General features: G+C 40.5%; 2 non-coding genes across 2 annotated transcripts; both read right to left on the minus strand.

Annotated features, from left to right (window-relative positions):
* Positions 1-4,398: 4,398 nt before the first annotated feature.
* TRNAS-GCU (transfer RNA serine (anticodon GCU)) lies at positions 4,399-4,480 on the minus strand. Its single transcript has one exon. It is a non-coding gene; the product is annotated as a tRNA-Ser (tRNA).
* Positions 4,481-11,595: 7,115 nt separating this feature from the next.
* On the minus strand, positions 11,596-11,667 carry TRNAP-CGG (transfer RNA proline (anticodon CGG)). The gene has a single exon. It is a non-coding gene; the product is annotated as a tRNA-Pro (tRNA).
* Positions 11,668-19,737: the final 8,070 nt, after the last annotated feature.

A 19,737-nucleotide genomic window follows, 5' to 3' on the forward strand; every position in this document is an offset into this window, starting at 1 on the left:
ACAACACAAGAGATGTTGGTTAATTGTTGAAGCTTTGCCTGAGGGGCACTTGGAAGTACCTTGTTCTCTTCTGTCTACTTTTGTGTATACTTCAATGTGTCCCTTCCCTGCATCCCTTCCCCTTTCCCCGAAAAATGTTTCTTTAAAAAGCTGGCCCAATTAACGAACATAATTCTCTTCCAGTCAATAAGGGGTGATAATGAGAGGAATCAAATGTTGGCGAAGAGAAATTCTAGAGACTGAACTAAGGAAACCAGGAGAGAGGCTGCACGGGGTACTTCATAGCAGCAGTGGTTCCCCTTCTTGCAGCGCACATGCTCGACAATCAAGAAACGCTGTCGCCATCTTGTGGCCCTTTAAGATAATACAGTTAATATTTTATTCTGTGGTTTGTTAGGCAGTCCATTGCTAGACTTTAATAACTGTGTATGTAAAAATACAAAAAATAATACTACTTCAAACACAATTCTCATCTGACCAAGTTCTCTCATCAATAACAAATAACCACGTTATTAGTTTCTTATGTTCCTGTCTGGAATTTCTTTATACAAACACAAATATATAAATGTGGATTCTGTATGTCCCCTTTAACTCAAATGGCCAATGGCTATATTCCTCTCAAGTTCTACCCCTGATTTTCTCATTATCTAGCTTGGAATTCTTTCCTATTAGTAAGTAGAGTAGCTAAGACTTCTCAGCAGGTGCACTTGAACCAGTGACCTGAGGAGGGTAATCAGAGGCCAAAACTGTTATTACACTGGCTGCATCTTCCCTGAAAATAAGCCTGATGCTCATTTGAGAGGAAACATGGGTCTCTTGACAAGCTGCTCAGGAGCTGAACCTGGTCAGGAGAGTTGTGGGGTGGCTGAATTCGTGTTCCCTTCCTGGAATGGGACCACTGTGCCTTGTAAGGAAGGGACATTGAAGTCCTAACACAGGTATTTGTCTTGTCGATGAGGCATTCTTTGAATGTCATCTTTCTATCTGAGCCACCCCAAGCAAATTTCCAATTCCTACTTACCGTTCTTCATAATATGTAGCAAGATCTGACATGCTGTATACTTATCTTCACCATACCATCCTCTTCACCAGAATGTAAGTCAACTGAGAGCTGAATTTCTCTGTTTTAGTCTACTTTGATCATTGTTGTATCCCCCAGCTTCTAAAACAGTGCCTGGCACACAGTATGTCTTGGAATAAATGGATGAAGTAGTATTCTCCCCTGTTGTTATGGGAGACCCTCAAAGACTTTACTTTCTCCGGTGGATGATTCAGCGGGAAAAAAACAAATTGTCTCCACTTCCTGCCATTCTCTGAGTGCTTCTTCTGGTTGAACTCCCAGTTTTCTTCACCTGCAAAAAACAAAAAACCTTAGGTTTTGTTAAAAATTCAGGTTTCTCCTTCTTCATGAATTTTGCTTATTAATGATTACTATTACATACATTATTTTATTTTTATATGCCAAAAAAAAGGGGGGGGGAATGTCATATTGAGTCACCTCAATGGAGATTCTGTCTTCTCTGAATCTCCATTCTGTCAGGAAAGACATGCACCCTTGTTGGCCTCAGGGTTTTGGTTAACAGGAAATGGCAAAACCTCTCTTCAGAGTACTGTTTTCTAGATTACTGTTTCTCTCAGAAGAGAAACACCAGTGTCTAAGGAATTCTCCACATGGGTCAACAAGACTTCCATTTTACCCCAACAGTTAGAGGGACCCAACGTTAGAGGGTGATGCTGTAGATGACATCCCCCCCTCATCTAGCAGTAGGACCTGGTGGACTTTTGAGTGAGGACAGTTGTGTTTGTCTTTGGTTCGTTTTTTTTTTTTTCTTCTTCACCAGCTCTCATTTTCTCAAAGTCTCTTACCTTCTGAAATTTCAGTCATTCTTTTTTCACTACCCATAGTCTCCTCCCTGGCCATATTAGATGGAGTATCCCATCTAGTCCAACCAATGAAGGAATGAATGACTTTGAATTTGTCTCCAGCCTAAACTCCTTCTTACTTTAAATCTGCACTTGCAAACAAATGACCTGAGATACTTTTTGAAATACCATCAAAAGGACCTGAGCAATAATTGCCACTATCAGTTCATTGGAAGGACTGATGCTGAAGCTGAAACTCTAATACTTTGGCCACCTCATGTTAAGAGTTGACTCATTGGAAAAGACCGTGATGCTGGGAGGGATTGGGGGCAGGAGAAGAAGGGGACGACAGAGGATGAGATGGCTGGATGGCATCACTGACTTGATGGACATGAGTTTGGGTAAACTCCAGGAGTTGGTGATGGACAGGGAGGCCTGGCGTGCTGCGTCTGCAAAGAGTCAGACACAACTGAGCTACTGAACTGAACTGAACTGATTCAGAACTAGATCAGGGAAAGATAAAAAGTGAATCACTCACATTGTTTTACTGAGTCCAGTTTAATTTTTCATGAACACATATCATTATCCTCATTTAAGATGTGAAGCTGAGGCTCAGGGGAAAATAGCTTCTTCAAGTCACATGGCTAACTGGCAAAGCCACTAGTGGAAAGCAGACTTTTTTTTTTACTCTAAAATGCGTGTTCTTTCGTCCACCTCATGTTCTCTCCACATTCCTTCTTCACATGTGCTTGCCAGTTCTCTTAATATATATTTACATATTTGAGGATTTCTTCACCAGTTAAATACATATCCGAACTCCAAGGACTTGCCAAATCTTGTAGATTATTCCTGCACATTCTTTTTCTTTTCACTTACTTCTTCATCCATTCGTGGTAAATAGTACTGTGGAGGAAATAGTGTGTCACATATAGGCCACCTCTGATTTTAGAGGCTGATAGAAGGTACATAGTCTGGCATCTGGGGCCCTTCCATGTTTGAATAACTTCTTGTTTCTGCCCCTCTAGTTACACCATCTTGTAATCTTTCTGACACAGCTAAAGAAACATAATTCAAAACTCAGCACAGGGGAGGCAGGAGAAAAGAAGTACTAAAAGGGACAGTGAGACTTCAGGGACAACAGAAAAGTTCACTATCTTGATTGGGGTCATGGTATGTGTATACATAATGTCAAAATTCATCAAAATGTACCCTGTAAATATATGCAGTTCATCATATACCAGTTATACTTTAATAAAGCTATTTTAAAAATAAAAGTAAAAATTCAGTTATTGGGTCAAAATATAATAGGAAAAAGCAAAACTGCAATATACCTTTTTAAAGTTAGTTATGAAAAGCCTACAAGTAAGGAACAAGAACTCTAATTCACCATGGAAATGAATTAGAGCCTGGGAAGTGCACCCAGGAAAATTTGTCTGATGTCTATTCTGTGGCTTATGAGAGTCTTACCTTACGTATAGTCAAGGATATCACTTAGTATGCCAAGAAGATTAAATGAGTACCTCAGGGAAAGAGGACACCCTTTCTTTCAGTCTGGGGTACTTTAGCTGCAACGTGGAGAAGGCGATGGCACCCCACTCCAGTACTCTTGCCTGGAAAATCCCATGGATGGAGGAGCCTGTTGGGCTGCTGTCTATGGGGTCGCACAGAGTCGGACACTACTGAAGCGACTTAGCAGCAGCAGCAGCAGCAGCTGCAACATGGTAGAGTAAAGAACACCTGCGTCATGTCTATTACCACAAAGAAATTTTAATCTCCCAATGGGGTAAAATATGACTTCATTGTTGCTTTATGATACAACCTTCAATTCATTGAAAGTCTCAGATGGAGTCCTGCAAGTCGCTCTACCCAGACTTTCCCAACCATCTCCCCTGCCAAATCCTGGGATTCTGACAGTCTCTAAATGATGCTTCTTGTCATGTGGCCTTTACACAGGATGTCTTCATTTTCAAGTTCTCGGGGGCACAATTTGGAAATATCCAATCCAATCACTCTTCAGCAACAGATTCTTGGTTCCAACCTCAAGCAGCATACTGAATGTGGCCTCTTAGAAAGAGGTTTGTATGGTTGTCATCTGAAACTAAGTTACCTCCAAATTCCTTGATCTTTTAAAAACTCACGTTCTCATCTCTTCAGTGCTATACATTTCTTCAATTTTGGTCAGTAGATTTGTTCTTGAGAATCTAATTCAAATTTTGCCTTGGTCTGCTAGTTCTGCTGACTGTATCTGTTGATGAATTTATTTTATTGTTCATTGGAGTAATAACTTCTAAAATGAGGGACTGCAGAAACCAGATTCCAGTTTCTACCAGCTTTGTCTTTCACTAATCTCGTCCTCCACTGAAGTAACTTCATCAATGACAGTAGCCGAAACAACTGTCAACGGAAACTAGGAAAATCCACACATACCTCTGTAACAGTTGTGAGTAGGGAAGTAAGAGCAGCTTTCTCGTAGGTGAATTCAAAGTTTAGATCTGGGTAGGTGATCTTCCTTTCTCCTTATTAAAAATGCCAGGTCGACGAAGGTGGGATTCGAACCCACGCGTGCAGAGCACAATGGATTAGCAGTCCATCGCCTTAACCACTCGGCCACCTCGTCTTTACACCTTAGGTATTTGGCAAGGTTTATTTCAAAGTTCATACTTGGGAACTCACTATTTCAGAGAGAAAGACGGTTAAGAGATGGCTTGGAGACGTCTGGGAGACGTGGAGGTGGCCCGTTTTCACACGAATGGACAAAGAACTGGATTGGAAAAAACTGCGACGGGGGAAAAAAAAAACAACACATTTGCGTGGGCCTTCATTCCTTTTCTCCCGCTGCAGGCAGGGGGCACCTCAGCATCAAGTCCGAGTTTGTTGTCACCGTCTCGCGTCCGGGGAGCCTGGTCCAGCGCCCCCAGGGCGCAGCCGAAAAGACCGCAGGGAACAGTGGTTCCCAAAACCAGTCCCCTTGGAGTCGTTGTCAGGGAAGCTGGCGAATGTGGACTCCTAACGCGGGGTTAATAAAATAATTTGGAAAATTAAACGATGAGTCTGAATAGGGCTCAATTTCTATTCAATGTTATTGCCCCTTTTGCAATACTTTGGGGTGAATTGTGTAGAAAAGAATCCTTAATTCTTGGGGTTCTCCTCTCGGATCATCCGCATCAGAGGAACCATTCACTTATTTTCCTTCCAAATACCCGTGTATTTCTTGAATGGTTTTCTAGAGGAAATGTTTCCCAACTTTCATTTGCTCTTACAAGGGGTGCAGTGCTAAAAATGTTAAGTGACTCATTTCTAAAAATGAGTTGAAAAAATGTTTCTGGGAAAGAGTGAAAAAAACCTATTTTAGCTGTCTTTTGGGAGTTTTGATTGGTTTGGTTGTTTCATGGAATGAGTAACAGGCACATGAATGAACATGAGTACAGACTAACTCTAATTGTAATGAATCATAAATGCCTGAGAAAAGATGGTAATACTGAAAGTGAGCCTTGAGCAAATTTTCTAGAGGTGAGAAAAATGAGGGTGTCCCAGACTGAGAAAAGGGTGTGTTCAAAGGTGAGGAATGAATATCTAGATAACTGTTGGAAATCACTGTGGCTGGTGTGCTGAAGCACATGAGAGGCTGGTCAGGAAACATCAATAAATCTGAGAATGGAAGCTGGTCATGAAGATTTTTCTTGTGAAGATTAAGTAAATCAATCACAGGATGAACAACAGCAAACATGGAAGAAATCCTGTAGGAATAGATTCCTGCTTCATTTTCACACTTGTAGTGTGAGTGTTACCTAAAGGTGCATGGGGGGGCGTGGTGGGGGGTGCGGTCTGGCAGCTCACTGCTCAAAAGCCAGGAAACAGGCCAGGTTGGTGGAAAGGAAAGTTTGCTTTATTTCAGATGCTGGCAACCTAGCGTGGGGGTGGTGGACATCTGTCTACAGGCCAACTCCCTGCTCTTCCCCCACCACAAGCAGGGGATGAGAGAGTCCTTGGTGGAGGGACTACATGCAGAAATAGCACAGTCATCTCTAACAGTTATCTTGAAATTGGTCATCAGTGGTCTGACCAGCATCATCTTGGTTGTTTTAGGTATAGTTACTCTTCAGTTCCAGGGTGCACTTGTTCCCATTTCTTTGCGGTCAGCTCTCAGAATTGTGGCAGCTCATATTCTGGGTACAGTCTGGTCATCATGTAGTTAACTTCTCCACCTGGTGTTCTGGTATCTATAAGACAGCTCACAGGAAATGGCTCAGAATATTATCTATAGCCTTTGAGGAAAGGTCCTTAACTGTGCTTAATGACTGCATTGTTATTATTTAGTCTCCTTTGTTTCAGCATTTGTCACTTCTCTGATTAAACTTATTCTTTGACTAAGTTTTCACAGGCAAAAGGTAGGCAGAAGACATGGGGGGCGGGGGGAGGGTGTGGGGCAACGATCATACGGTCCTACTCCATTTCATGAGGACACTACCTTAGGTTGCTCTAACATTTTCTTCAGTGAAAACCATCCTTAACTTGTCCCAGAGAATCAATCTCTCTTCTTGCTTGGAAAAGTTCTTTAAAAAAAAAAAAAAATTGGGGAGTGGGGGTGGGAGGAAGGGATAAGAGGTAGGGGACATATGTTTACCTATGGCTGATTCATATTGATATATGGCAGAAACCAACACAATATTGTAAAACAACTATCCTTCAACTAGAAATAAATAAATTTAAAACATTTTTGGAAAAGTCCTTGTATTTTAATGTAGGCTGCATTGTTCTGCCGGGATCTTCCCCTCAATTTAACCCATATCCCTCCACTTTATTTCTCATGCTCAGTCTAATTCATGATTTTGTATCAAGAAAAATTTATTTCCCCTTTCTTCCAACAAGACATTTTCCCTCATGGAGTGCTCTTGCCCTTTTTCATTTTAACCTGGATAGATTTTTTTATCCACCCTTGGTTCTCAGTTTAAAGCTTATTTTTTTAAAAAAGTTAAAATGTTTAAATTAAAGTTAACCACACATTTCAAAATCTCAAGTACTTCAGAAATATGTGTATGTTAGAAAGTGGTTCTCTTCCCCCTTTGGTGGAGGCAAAGATTTTCAGTCATTTGGCTTTTTGTTTGTGTTGTTTTTGTTCTACCAACAACATGTTTCCAAATATCATGCTATGGCAGAGATGGCTAGTTACCATCAGTATTTGTTCTTTCCTTCCAAAAAATGGAAATTTGGTAGCGTTCATAACCATCCATGAAAAAATTACAGGGCACCACTTTCCCTGATGCGTGGTCATGTGGCCAATTTCTAAACCAGAGCATTAGAGATAAAGTGGATGTAAAGCTTTCAAGTTATGTTCAGAAGAGGGAAGAAATACCATTCATTTCTCTCTTCTGACTGTATCTGCTTGCTGGAAAAGGCAGCATTATAGGAATGAAGGTGTCATGAAATATAAAGAGATTGGAAACAGTAACCCATAGGAAGGAGGGAACCATGAGATAGGAGATTAGAACCAATACCCTAGAGCCAAAATATCACTCTGGGATTGATTATACCTTCAGACTGTTACATGAGAGATCATGAGGGCTTCTTGTGTAGCTCAGTTGGAAAAAGCAATGTGGGAGAGCTAGATTCAATTCCTGGATTGGAAGGATCCCCTGGAGAAGGAAATGGCAACCCACTTCAGTATTCTTGCCTGGAGAATCCCATGGACAGAGGGGACTGAAAGGCTACAGTTCATGGGATTGCAAGAGTCGGACATGACTTAACGCTATTTTTCTTTCTTTCTGTTTCCTTTAAGGTACAGTTCATTGGGGTCTTTGTCAGAGAAAAAATTGTGTTTTAATTAATACAGATGCTTTTATTTCTACTTTTACATTTTTTCCAGTTTCGTATTTTCTATTGATTACTTCTTAAATCAAAAAAAGATTCATTTCTCTTTCCTTGCCCTAAATATCACCATATACAGACACCCTTACTATTGATTTTTCTTCTGAATTTATTTATATCATAATATTTGTTGAATTAGTATCACTGTTCATATATTATGATTGGAAAATACCATTCCCTGTTCTGTCATGATATTTTTGTTTCCTGAACATTACAGTCTTTTCTTACTACTACTACTACTACTAAGTCACTTCAGTCGTGTCCGACTCTGTGCGACCCCATAGACGGCAGCCCACCAGGCTCCCCTGTCCCTGGGATTCTCCAGGCAAGAACACTGGAGTGGGTTGCCATTTCCTTCTCCAATGCATGAAAGTGAAAAATGAAAGTGAAGTCACTCAGTCGTGTCTGACCCTCAGCGACCCCATGGACTGCAGCCTTCCAGGCTCCTCCATCCATGGGATTTTCCAGGCAAGAGTACTGGAGTGGGGTGCCATTGCCTTCTCCCAGTTTTTTCTTAAATTACCACAAATAACTATAAAAGCTTTGACAAAAAAAGAAATTGGGTGTTTTCTATACAGTTTTCATCCTGATGTCTTCCTGAGAAAGATTTCATTGGAGATAAGATTTTTTAATATTTTGGTGCTGGAGAATATCTTTTATATTTCTCTTACACTTGCTTAAATATTTGGTTGGGTATGGAATGCTAGGGAATATTTTCTTTCAGGATTTTGAAAGAGTTCTCCATTTTCTTCTAGATTTCAGTATTGCTTTTGAGAATTACAAAGTCATTCTAATTACTGTGTTTCATTTGTAATTAGTTTTTCTCTCTTTCAAGATGATTTCTTTGTCTTTAATGTACTAAAATGTCTGAAAGATATGCCTTTGTGTGTATCTATTTTCATTCACTGTTCTGGGAGCTCTATTACATCATTAAATTTGGAAAAATCATCTATTTCAGTTTGAGAAATTAACTTTACTTTTTCGTCAATTTTCTCACTTATCTGTTCTGTATTCTCTCGCTTTACCTTTTTTTCCCTAGAATTTTTCATACTTGGATTTTGAACCTCCGGGATGTTTCCTCTACTTTTCAAAAAGTATTATTCTCTCCTAGTTACAATCTGTTTATATTTTTCAATAGACTATTTTTAAGGCAGTTCTAGGTGTACAGAAAAATTAGTACAAAAGTACAAAGTCCACACATACCTCCTATTGTCCCCCACAGCTTCTCCTATGATTTACATTGCATATTATTTGGTACATTTGTTACAACTGATGAACCACTATTAATACATTATTATTAACATTCTTCATGTTAGGGTTTACTCTTCACTTTAGACATTCTTTGGGCTTGACAAATGTATAATGACATATATCCATCATTACAGTATTGCACAGAATAGTTATATTGCCCTGTGTTCCACATCTTCATCCATACATTCCCTAGAACTACTGATATTTTTATTGTTTCTATATCTTTCTTTTCCCAGAAAGTCATATAGTTGGAATCACACAGTATGGAGCCTTTTCAAATTGGCTTCTTTCACTTAGTAATATGTTTTTTAAGTTTCCTGCATGTCTTTTTGTGACCTGATAGCTTATTTCTTCTTATTACTAATATTCCATTGTATGGATGTACCACGGTTTGTTTATCCACTAATTTATTGAAGGGCATTTTGGTTGCTTTCAAGTACTGACAATTATGAATAAAGTTGCTTTAAACATTCATGTGCAGGCTTTTTTGTGGAAGTAAATTTTAAGCTCATTTGGATAAATATGAAGGAGTGCCCTTATATTACTACTCCGCATTCTGGAAAATGTCCTTTACATTTTATTTCAACTATTCTATTAAGTTTTTCATGTCTACTCCCACAATTTCAACTTTGAGACTTCTGTACCTAAGAGTATCTTGTTGAACAGCAGCCTCTTTTAAAACAAGAATAGATGTAATAACATGCCTGAGATTTTTTTTCTCCTCTCTGCATAATATTTTCCTCTATTTTTTTAGTTCACGTTCATCTCTGTCTTTCATATTAGACATTAACTTTAGATTTCTAGTGATCTTTGATTGCTGGTCTGCAGATATAATTAGGCCCTAAAAATGACTGAAAATGAGATTATGAGTCTAGTTTATTGACTGTGGGCTTCACTTGTAAAGTGATCTACCTGTACCTTTTACTATCAGGCAATATCTTTAACTCATCCTTCTTGGGATAGTAAAATTCCTTGAAAAAGGATCATTAAATCTGCTTAGATGATGTAAAACTGACTTCTTGAATTCTGAGAAAATTCTTAAAGGACAGAGGTTGGAGGAAATCCTTCTCCAAACGTGTACCTTCATACTTATTGAGTTCCCAAAACTGATCAAGGAAAGACAAAAAATAACAAGGAAAGGTATCAAAAGAGATAATATTTATGAATACCATGATGAACAGGGCCAGGTGAGTCCCTAGGTTATCAAGAAGCAAGGAAGACGTGGTGGTTTGTGTGTGTGTTCACTCTAAGTTTCGACCACATAAGATGGTTATCCTGAGGATATATCTTAATTTAGCTAGCATGAGCAAAGTAACTGGATTAATACCTTCCCTCTCCATCGTATTTCTTCATCTTCCAAATTTCATTAATCAATTCACCTGAACGTTTTCAACAGTTTCAAACTGAGAGGTTTTCCTGGGGTCAAGGAGAAGGTATGGCAAGTTTCCAGGTTTGAGGTAGGGAAGCCCTCAAACTTCCAAGAGTTAGTGATTTCTCTTCGTGGTTTTTCTCTCCCTGTGGACAAACTGTGGCCGGCAATATTCCCCGGAAATCTACAGGTGGGCTCTGGATATTTGTGCTGCAGGAATTCTACACCACTTGCGATATTAAATCCCATAGAAACAAAAACTGTTTAATTTTTTTTATTCCTGGTCCCTCACCGCATCCCTGGGATCCAGCAGAGGCTGACACGTAGTATTCACTGAATATTCATTCATTGAATGAATAGGTAAATAAACTCTGACCAGGGAGTGCAGCTCCAAGGTGCAACGCAGGAAAAGAAAGAGGCTTACATCCTAACCGTTGATTACAGTGGGAGTGGCGGCGGCAGCAACTAGGAGTGCCTTTTACTTTAGTCAGTGCGGTATCTGTAACTGCTGCGAGTGGGAGAATGATCACTCAAGTCGGAGATAGCAGTGGAAATGCAAATCCACATCTCTACCAGAGGAAGTCAGGTACTGCTGCTGCTGCTACTGCTGCAAAGTTGCTTCAGTCGTGTCCGACTCTGTACGACCCCAGAGACGGCAGTCCACCAGGCTTCCCCGTCCCTGGGATTCTCCAGGCAAGAACACTGGAGTGGGTTGCCATTTACTTCTCCAATGCAGGAAAGTGAAAAGTGAAAGTGAAGTCGCTCAGTCGTGCCCGACTCCTAGCGACCCCATGGACTGCAGCCTACCAGGCTCCTCGGTCCATGGGATTTTCCAGGCAAGAGTACTGGAGTGGGGTGCCATTGCCTTCTCCGAGTCAGGTACCGGTTGACCGTAATTCACACTTCCCCGCTCCGCCCCACCCAGTCAAGTACGCACACGTACGTACGTAGGCACGTACACACGTAGGCACAAACTAGGTGCCCAAGGCCTTCGTTCTTGACTTTTGGAAAGAGATCCATCTGAGAACAGGAAATGGGGGGGCGGGGGGGAGGGTGGGATAGGGGGAGGGCGTCTGCGAACTAACATCAACACTCCAGATACCTCCCAATCAAGGGGATCTGGAATTAAGTACCCAGCTGCTCGGAAGACACTCCCATTGTCAATGCAATGAAATCCCATCTTTTTGGCAACAATATTAGAGAAAATACTTTTCCTCATTATTTATTGGAATTTTCGAAAAGGAAGCGGGCTCGTCCGGGATTTGAACCCGGGACCTCTCGCACCCGAAGCGAGAATCATACCCCTAGACCAACGAGCCACTTACGTAGCATGTCTGCCCATGTTTAATATAAGAAGAACTAGAATCAATTTTCTTGGCCCTACACGGTATCAAGTATGAGCCCCCTATATTTAAATAACAACTAATATACATTTGGGGGTCTTATGATGACCTTTTAATTTAGGCCCAAGTTACTAAAGTTTTCATCCTTCCTCCTGTCAGTTATACAGTAACCATTACAAAGTGAGTTCCACCTGTATACTAATCTATGACTTAACTGACAAGATTACATCATAAAGGTCACATTAGGAAAGTACTCTGTTTTTGAACCATATTTTTTAAATTGAAATATAACTTACCCACAATATCGTTAGTTTCAGATTTGATTCTTAATTTGTCTAAAGAAGTATATATTCCAAATTTCATTATGTACTTCGCCGTGTGACAAATAATTTGAGTAACATTCATATTAGTTTTCTATACTTTACTTTCAAAGAGGAAATTGACATTTTGTTGGACAAGTCCCCTGAAAATTTGCTTAGTCATAAGTAAGCATTTTTGTCAAGATATTATTTCAATATGGGATCCCCTAAAACAGTATTGTACCCCAAGCACAGGCCATTGTTTTTGCATCTGTTTTATGACTTTGAAATCTCTATATTCTGCCATAACTAAGAACAGAATCCTTCAAAGATTTAACACTTTAGAAAAAGATTCCCAAAGATCTTCTCTTCGGTGCAAGCAGCTGTCTTCAAATTCTTTATAGATTGGCATTCCTGCTTTCTGAGTTTCTCATAAGACTTCGCTGGAAAAAAGGCAATGCTGGCAGATGAATGCTTAGTTTGGCTGCCTGCCTCTTGTTTGTATCTTTAGCTTTAGAAGAAAGTTTTGGCATCTCAGTAAGGATTCAGAGAAAGGAATTTGAAGTGCCAGCTCCTTTGAAAGCTGGTTCATCAACTCAATTTTTTAATAAAGTTTCTTACCAATGTTTTTCTACTTTACCCATAACACCATGTATGCGGAAACTTTTGATCAGCGAAGATGGAATATATATTTGAAAGGCATAAAAATTGGAATTTTATACAAAGTACAAATTAAAGGCTGGTGTTTTGTGTATAATCAGAGAGTGCCTGAATTAATCCTCAAAAGGACATGAAATAACTCACATGGCAGTTACAGATTCTTTTATCTTTTAATTCTAAGATACTTTACAGTTTCTGTAGTTCAGTCAAGAGTACACCAACATTTTAAACTGAGAATATAGAATTTGAGTCCTAGTCTGCCTAGTAGGCACATAGATTACAACTCTGAATTTTTTTTCCACCACTGAAGTTTCCATGAATTCTTGGGACAGGCAGTGACTACAAAAGGTTGAAACTACAAGGAAGTGGTTTACTTTCCACCCTCACTCTCACTCTGTATTTCTTGATTTTTATTTTGGTTATCCTTTCAGAAATGCACCCAATTTTCTCTTCTCCCCAGCCTACTGTGTTAGGTAACAGCTTCAAAATTGGGTGATAGAAAGTGAGAGGTAAAAAGGGAAAAATTCAAACCTCCCAGATGCATATTTTAAGGTTTTTTCAGAACTTAAATACTTTAAAATAATGGATTGAGTCATACTGTTAATGAACCTAACATCACAGTATTGTGTCGTTTATCTTAATTACAAGTCTTAGCCTCTAATTTATGCTGGACAGAATTTTTTCTGGGCAAAAAAAAAAAAAAAGTGACTAAATAATCTCCCTTTAGTTACTAGAGGAATCAATATAAAAAGTGGTTTTCCCAGTTTTCCAGTGTGCCAGCAGTTAGCTAGGTAGACATTCCTGCTGATCAACACCAAGAGGCTGAGACTAGTGTAGCCAAATGTTAGAAATATCTTAATATTTGATAATATGTTATTATTTAATCAAGAACAAACCTAAATAGGAGGAAGAAATGGAATCTGCCCAATAAAAGAAAAGGAAACAGATCATGAGAATGAAAACACTTTGAGTAGCTCTGATTTCTGGGGTGGAGTGTTTTGGAAATCTGGAGCTCTGAAATTAGAGAACATATTTATGCTGCTTATACAGATGAAAAGCCATGTACCCACTGCTCCACCCCATGAGAACCTGGAAGAAGATGTCCTGCAGAGACATGATAGTAAGGAAAAGCCACTTAATTGTTTGCCTAGACAGTAGCATACAGCAATACTCAACATATGGTTTATTTCCAGATTTGTTCATACTATTGACTGTTGTGATGTAGTAGAGCAAGTTAGAGCTTATCAGGAAATTAAGGATCCAGAAGAGGAGGAGATAGGGAAGAACTTGCCATGCAGTCAGTGGTTTGAGCTTTCTCCATAAAGTAGTCCTAGAACTACTGGTGATGATTTGAACCACGCTGAGGAGACAGATGGTACAGATGGAAAGACAACGTGCCACTCTCAACAGACACACCACAGCTTTACAACCACCACCACATGGAGAGTTACTGAAATGAAAAGCTGATATTATATCTATGATTCCTTTGGTACAAAGTGTCATTGTGTTAGCAAAAGGCAGGTGAATAAGAATAAGGTCTACAGGTTTTTTTCTCTATTCCTGTGACAGACACATATACATGGCCACAAACAAAAAGAAGTTCCCTCCAGTGCCAGATACAGTAACAGGAAAATTATTCCCTGGATGAGATCACTCCAAATCATCTTCTAATGTCATGGACAGTCCCAGGAAAAACCTTTTGAAAAAAACAAATATATAAGGATGACATATTTCATGTCTGTGGCTTCTTTCTGGTTTACTAAAAAGGAAAAGAACAGCTGGGACACTGAAGGGTAAAAGTACATGGTTCTGTTTATACATCCTTTTCAATTCATGCCTTTTCTGTTTGTCACTTTATTTTTCTGCTCTCTCAGTTGATTTATAGAAGGTGGTGACTCCAGTATCTACATGTCCAGCACATTATTTCTCTCCCACATTACACAATCTACCTGATTCTATGACCATTACCTTCTGAATCTTTCACATGACCACATACACGTGATTTAAACTACCCAGTCTATGATGTTCTTTTATAGCTGCTGGAACAGATTAAGACACAAGCTTAGACTTTCCTTGCGTAATAAGGTCTCACTGAACTCATTGAACTGTGATGCCGTTGCTTCTTGTTTTTCACCCTCCACTTAAGTGTGAGGCCTGGATATGTAAACTACACGGGTAACTTACTCAGTTCAGTTCAGTTCAGTCGCTTAGTCATGTCAGACTCTTTGTGACCCCATGAACCGCAGCACACCAGGCCTCCCTGTCCATCACCAACTCCCGGAGTCCACCCAAACCCATGTCCATTGAGTCGGTGATGCCATCCAACCATCTCATCCTCTGTCATCCCCTTCTCCTCCTGCCCTCAATCTTTCCCAGTATCAGGGTCTTTTCCAATGAGTCAGCTCTTCGCATCAGGTAGCCAAAGGATTGGAGTTTCAGCCTTCAACATCAGTCCTTCCAATGAACACCCAGGACCAATCTCCCCTAGGATGGACTGGTTGGATCTCCTTGCAGTCCAAAGGACTCTCAAGAGTCTTCTCCAACACTACAGTTCAAAAGCATCAATTCTTTGGCACTCAGCTTTCTTTATAGTCCAACTCTCACATCCACACATGACCAGTGGAAAAACCATAGTCTTGACTAGACGGACCTTTGTTGGCAAAGTAATATCTCTGCTTTTTAATATACTATCTAGGTTGGTCGTAACTTTCCTTCCAAGAAGTAAGTGTCTTTTAATTTCATGGCTGCAGTCACCATCTGCAGTGATTTTGGAGCCAAGAAAAATAAAGTCTGACACTGTTTCCACTGTTTCCCCATCTATTTGCCATGAAGTGATGGGACTGGATGCCATGATTTTAGTTTTCTGAATGTTGAGCTTTAAGCCGACTTTTTCACTCTTCTCTTTCACTTTTATCAAGAGGCTCTTTAGTTCTTTTTCACTTTCTGCCATAATCGTGGTTTCATCTGCACATCTGAGGTTATTGATATTTTACTCACTGCCTATTATCTAAATCACCAGGCTTTGTGCCTATAAAATAATATTAAATAAACAGTTTATAAGTAAATAATCAAATGAAGCATGGAATTATCATTGTGAAAGTGCATGTTAATGATGCAGAAGAGGTTAGGGGACAATTAGGAGGGACATTTGAGGAGATTCTTCTTCTCTATGAATTTAAAAAGCTGATGACCTGAGAACTCAAGTCAACCCATGTTGAATGATATCTTAATTAGAGACCTCAGTATCTCCTCAAATAAATGGGTGGATTTGAATTTCAAGGTTCCCATTAATGTTATCAGCTCCAATAAGACACATGTGTCATCTTTCAAGAGACACAATAAACTCTGAAAAATTTACATTTCCTCTTTCTCTGTTTCTGATTAAGTAGTTACTTGACAGGCACCCCACTCTGAGACACCCATAGCAGTTTTCGGAATGAGGATTTTTTCTTTGCTATTTACAAGATGGACTGGGCAGGTGATACTTTTATGTCTACTCTGGTTTCTGGGACAGATGAGAAGTTACATATGTTTCTTAAAAGAACAAACAAAAACCTTTGCAAGGCTTTTACAGCTAGCATTTAAGGATCAACTAAAGGCAATCTGGGAACATGGTTTACTCCTCCTGAAGTTTTTTGGCACAGCCTTGCTGTATGAGAACCAGAATAACCCCAAACTTCAGTGAGTTATCTGTCCAGGCAGCCTAGTGATCTTCACTAGTGAGATTATTTTTCAAGTCTGTAATCAAGGAACATGGGTTCAACATCAAGAAGAGAGTTGCCAATGCAGGAGATATAAGAGACCTGGGTTCAATTACTGGGTCGGAAAGATCCCCTGGCAACCCACTCCAGTATTCTTGCCTGAAGAGTGCCATGGCCAGAGGATCCTGGCTGGCTATGGTCCATAGGGTTGCACAGGGCTGGACACAATTGAAGCAACTGAGCACGTATGCACCCGTATATCTATATCTATACCTATATCTATATCTATATATGTCACTAGTAAGCATTTTTCTGGTTTGAGACTTTCAAAATGGGTTAAACTCAGAAACTGCCCTGAAGAATCTAGCGGGTCAACTCCCTCATGGACCAGAAAAAAGCAGATGTTTTTGGATGGCAGCTGGGAAATGATCAGCTGTTCTTTCCCTGAGTCTGGCACCTTCCTCTCCCGTAAGTGACAAAAGAGCTCAGACTCTTCTCTCTGACAGCCTGTTCCTCACCAGCCTTACCCCAAATAGCCTCCCTTCCAAAGACAAAGGCAGTCCCATCCATAGTTGTTAGGTATACTCACCTTGGTAGCTTTGTGCAGCATCAGGTGGTGTTTTGGCAAAACAGCACCAGCCAGCCCCTGTTTAAGCTCCAGTATTCAGAGCCTAACTCTCACTGTTGTCAAGATATCAACATCCTAAGCTTTGACTTCAACAGGGGTAAAGGGCTCCTTGGAGAAGGAAATGGCAACCCACTCCAGTTCTCTTGACTGGAAAATTCCATGGATGGGGGAGCCTGGTAGGCTACAGTCCATGGGGTCGCAAAGAGTTGGACACGACTAAGCAACTAACACACACACACACACACACACACACACACACACAAAGGGCTCCTTAGCCCTAGAGAACATCTGTCTCCTCTCCCTAATGCTTCATAAGTTGCTGAGCCCGGACACATTCCAAAATCAATTATAGTAAATGGTTAATAATGAGTAGGAGGCACTGTGAAGATGAGCAGTTGCCACAGCACAGCTCCCCAAGAGATTCAGATTTCCTATTTTTATTATTGAAGAAGGAAATGGCAACCCACTCCAGTATTCTTGTGTGGAGAAGTCCATGAACAAAGGAGTCTGTCTGGCTATGGTCCATAGTGTCGCACAAAGTCAGATACAACTGAAGAGTCTTAGCACTCATGCAGACTCCTGCCACACCTTCCATTCACACCAAAGGTTGGGAACAATTTGGAAGAAACATCTGAGCACCTAAAGTGGCCATCTTAAAAATAATTTAAAACTACCATATTCATTGATAATGAAAAATCATTCAGTGTTGGAAGAAGGATACTGGATCCCTATAATAGACAGTGTCTGCTGCTGCTGCTGCTGCTGCTAAGTCGCTTCAGTCGTGTCTGACTCTGCGCGACCCCATAGACGGCAGCCCAACAGGCTCCCCCGTCCCTGAGATTCTCCAGGCAAGAACACTGGAGTGGGTTGCCATTTCCTTCTCCAATGCATGAAAGTGAAAAGTGAAAGTGAAGTCGCTCAGTCGTGTCTGACTCTTCGCGACCCCATGGACTGTAGCCCACCAGGCTCCTCGGTCCATGGGATTTTCCAGGCAAGAGTACTGGAGTGGGGTGCCGTTGCCTTCTCCGAGACAGTGTCTAGAAGATAGAAAAAGAGGTCACTGGTGATGGTTTAAAAGATCCATAGATTCCCTTTCCCGTTACTGCAGTTGCTTTTTCTCTTCTTCATAAATAGCCAAAGACTCTAAACGTTAAAGTTTTCAATCAAGCTTAATGAAGTTTGTGGATGGTAATCACTGGGAGTGCGGGGGTGGGGGAGGGACCGCAGGCTCTGAGCGGGGCTGGCGGGGGGTGGGGGGTGGGAGGGGATATGAAGAAGTTGCTACCAAGTTTCAGTTTCCTGATGATTTTTTAATTTCCCAAAGAGAGGAATTGGGAAAAGCAAACCAGGAGACCTATAGGCCAGGTCAGGCAGTAGAGGGGATTATTTGAAGATCTGAGATGAGTTGAGTTTGCGGATATTTTAAAATATTATGTCTAATTTTCAATGTGTTTTAAAATTGCCACAACAAAATGCTTTTACTTTTAATTTTTTTTCCAAAAAGGAAGAGTTTAGAAAAAATATTTTTACTAAATAATGTTAAAGATAATAATTTGAAAAGAGAAGATAATGTAATAGGAATAAAACTATTTGAAATTTGAAGAGGGAAAAAACCTCCAATCTTTCTCCTAATTGGATAGACTTCAAACATTTATGCAGACGTACCCTATACTTCTTGGGTGCCAAAATCACTGCAGATGGTGACTGCGGCCATGAAATTAAAAGATGCTTGCTTCTTGGAAGAGAAGCTATGACCAACCTAGACAGCATATTAAAAAGCAGAGGCATTACCTTACCAACAAAGGTCTGTCTAGTCAAAACTATGGTTTTTCCAGTAGTCATGTATGGATGTGAGAGTTGGACTATAAAGAAAGCTGAGTGCTGAAGAATTGATGTTTTTGAACTGTGGTGTTGGAGAAGACCTTTGAGAGCCCCTTGGACAGCAAGGAGATCAAACCAGTCAATCCTAAAGAAAATCAGTTCTGAATATTCATTGAAAGGACTGATGATGAAGTTGATGCTCTAATAATTTGGCCACCTGATGCGAAGAACTGACTCATTGGAAAAGACCCTGATGCTGGGCAAGATTGAAGGCAGGAGGAGAAGGAGACGACAGAGGATGAGATTGTTAGATGGCATCTCAACTCGATGAATATGAGTTTGAGCAAGCTCCGGGAGTTGGTGACGGACAAGGAAGCCTGGCATGCTGCAGTCCAAGCGGTTGGAAAGAGCCAGACAGGACTGAGCGACTGAACTGAACTGAACCCTATATTCTAATGTTGTATAAATATACTAAAATCATTGTGGAACTAGATTGTCCTTTGTAAGGAAGAACCTAGCTTACTCAAGTATGAATGGCAGCATTGGAAGAAAATAATAAACAACAAATTTGGAAACAAAATTGGTTACTGGTTAAAAAGATACATAGAGTTCAAAGTGTTAGTTACTCAATTGTGTCTGACTCTTTGAGACCCCACAACCCACCGGGCTCCTCCATCCATGGGATTTCCAAGGCAAGAATACTGGAGTGGGTCGTCATTCCCTTCTCCAGGGGATCTTCTGGCCCCAAGAATCGAACCCGGATTCTTTACCGTCTGAGTCTATGGCAGTGGCACCCCACTCCAGTACTCTTGCCTGGAAAATCCCATGGATGGAGGAGCCTGGTTGGCTGCAGTCCATGGGGTCACTAAGAGTCGGACACGACTGAGCGACTTCACTTTCACTTTTCACTTTCATGCATTGGAGAAGGAAATGGCAA

Source organism: Bos javanicus, chromosome 23, assembly GCF_032452875.1.
Source record: "Bos javanicus breed banteng chromosome 23, ARS-OSU_banteng_1.0, whole genome shotgun sequence".
NCBI classification, from domain to species: domain Eukaryota; kingdom Metazoa; phylum Chordata; class Mammalia; order Artiodactyla; family Bovidae; genus Bos; species Bos javanicus.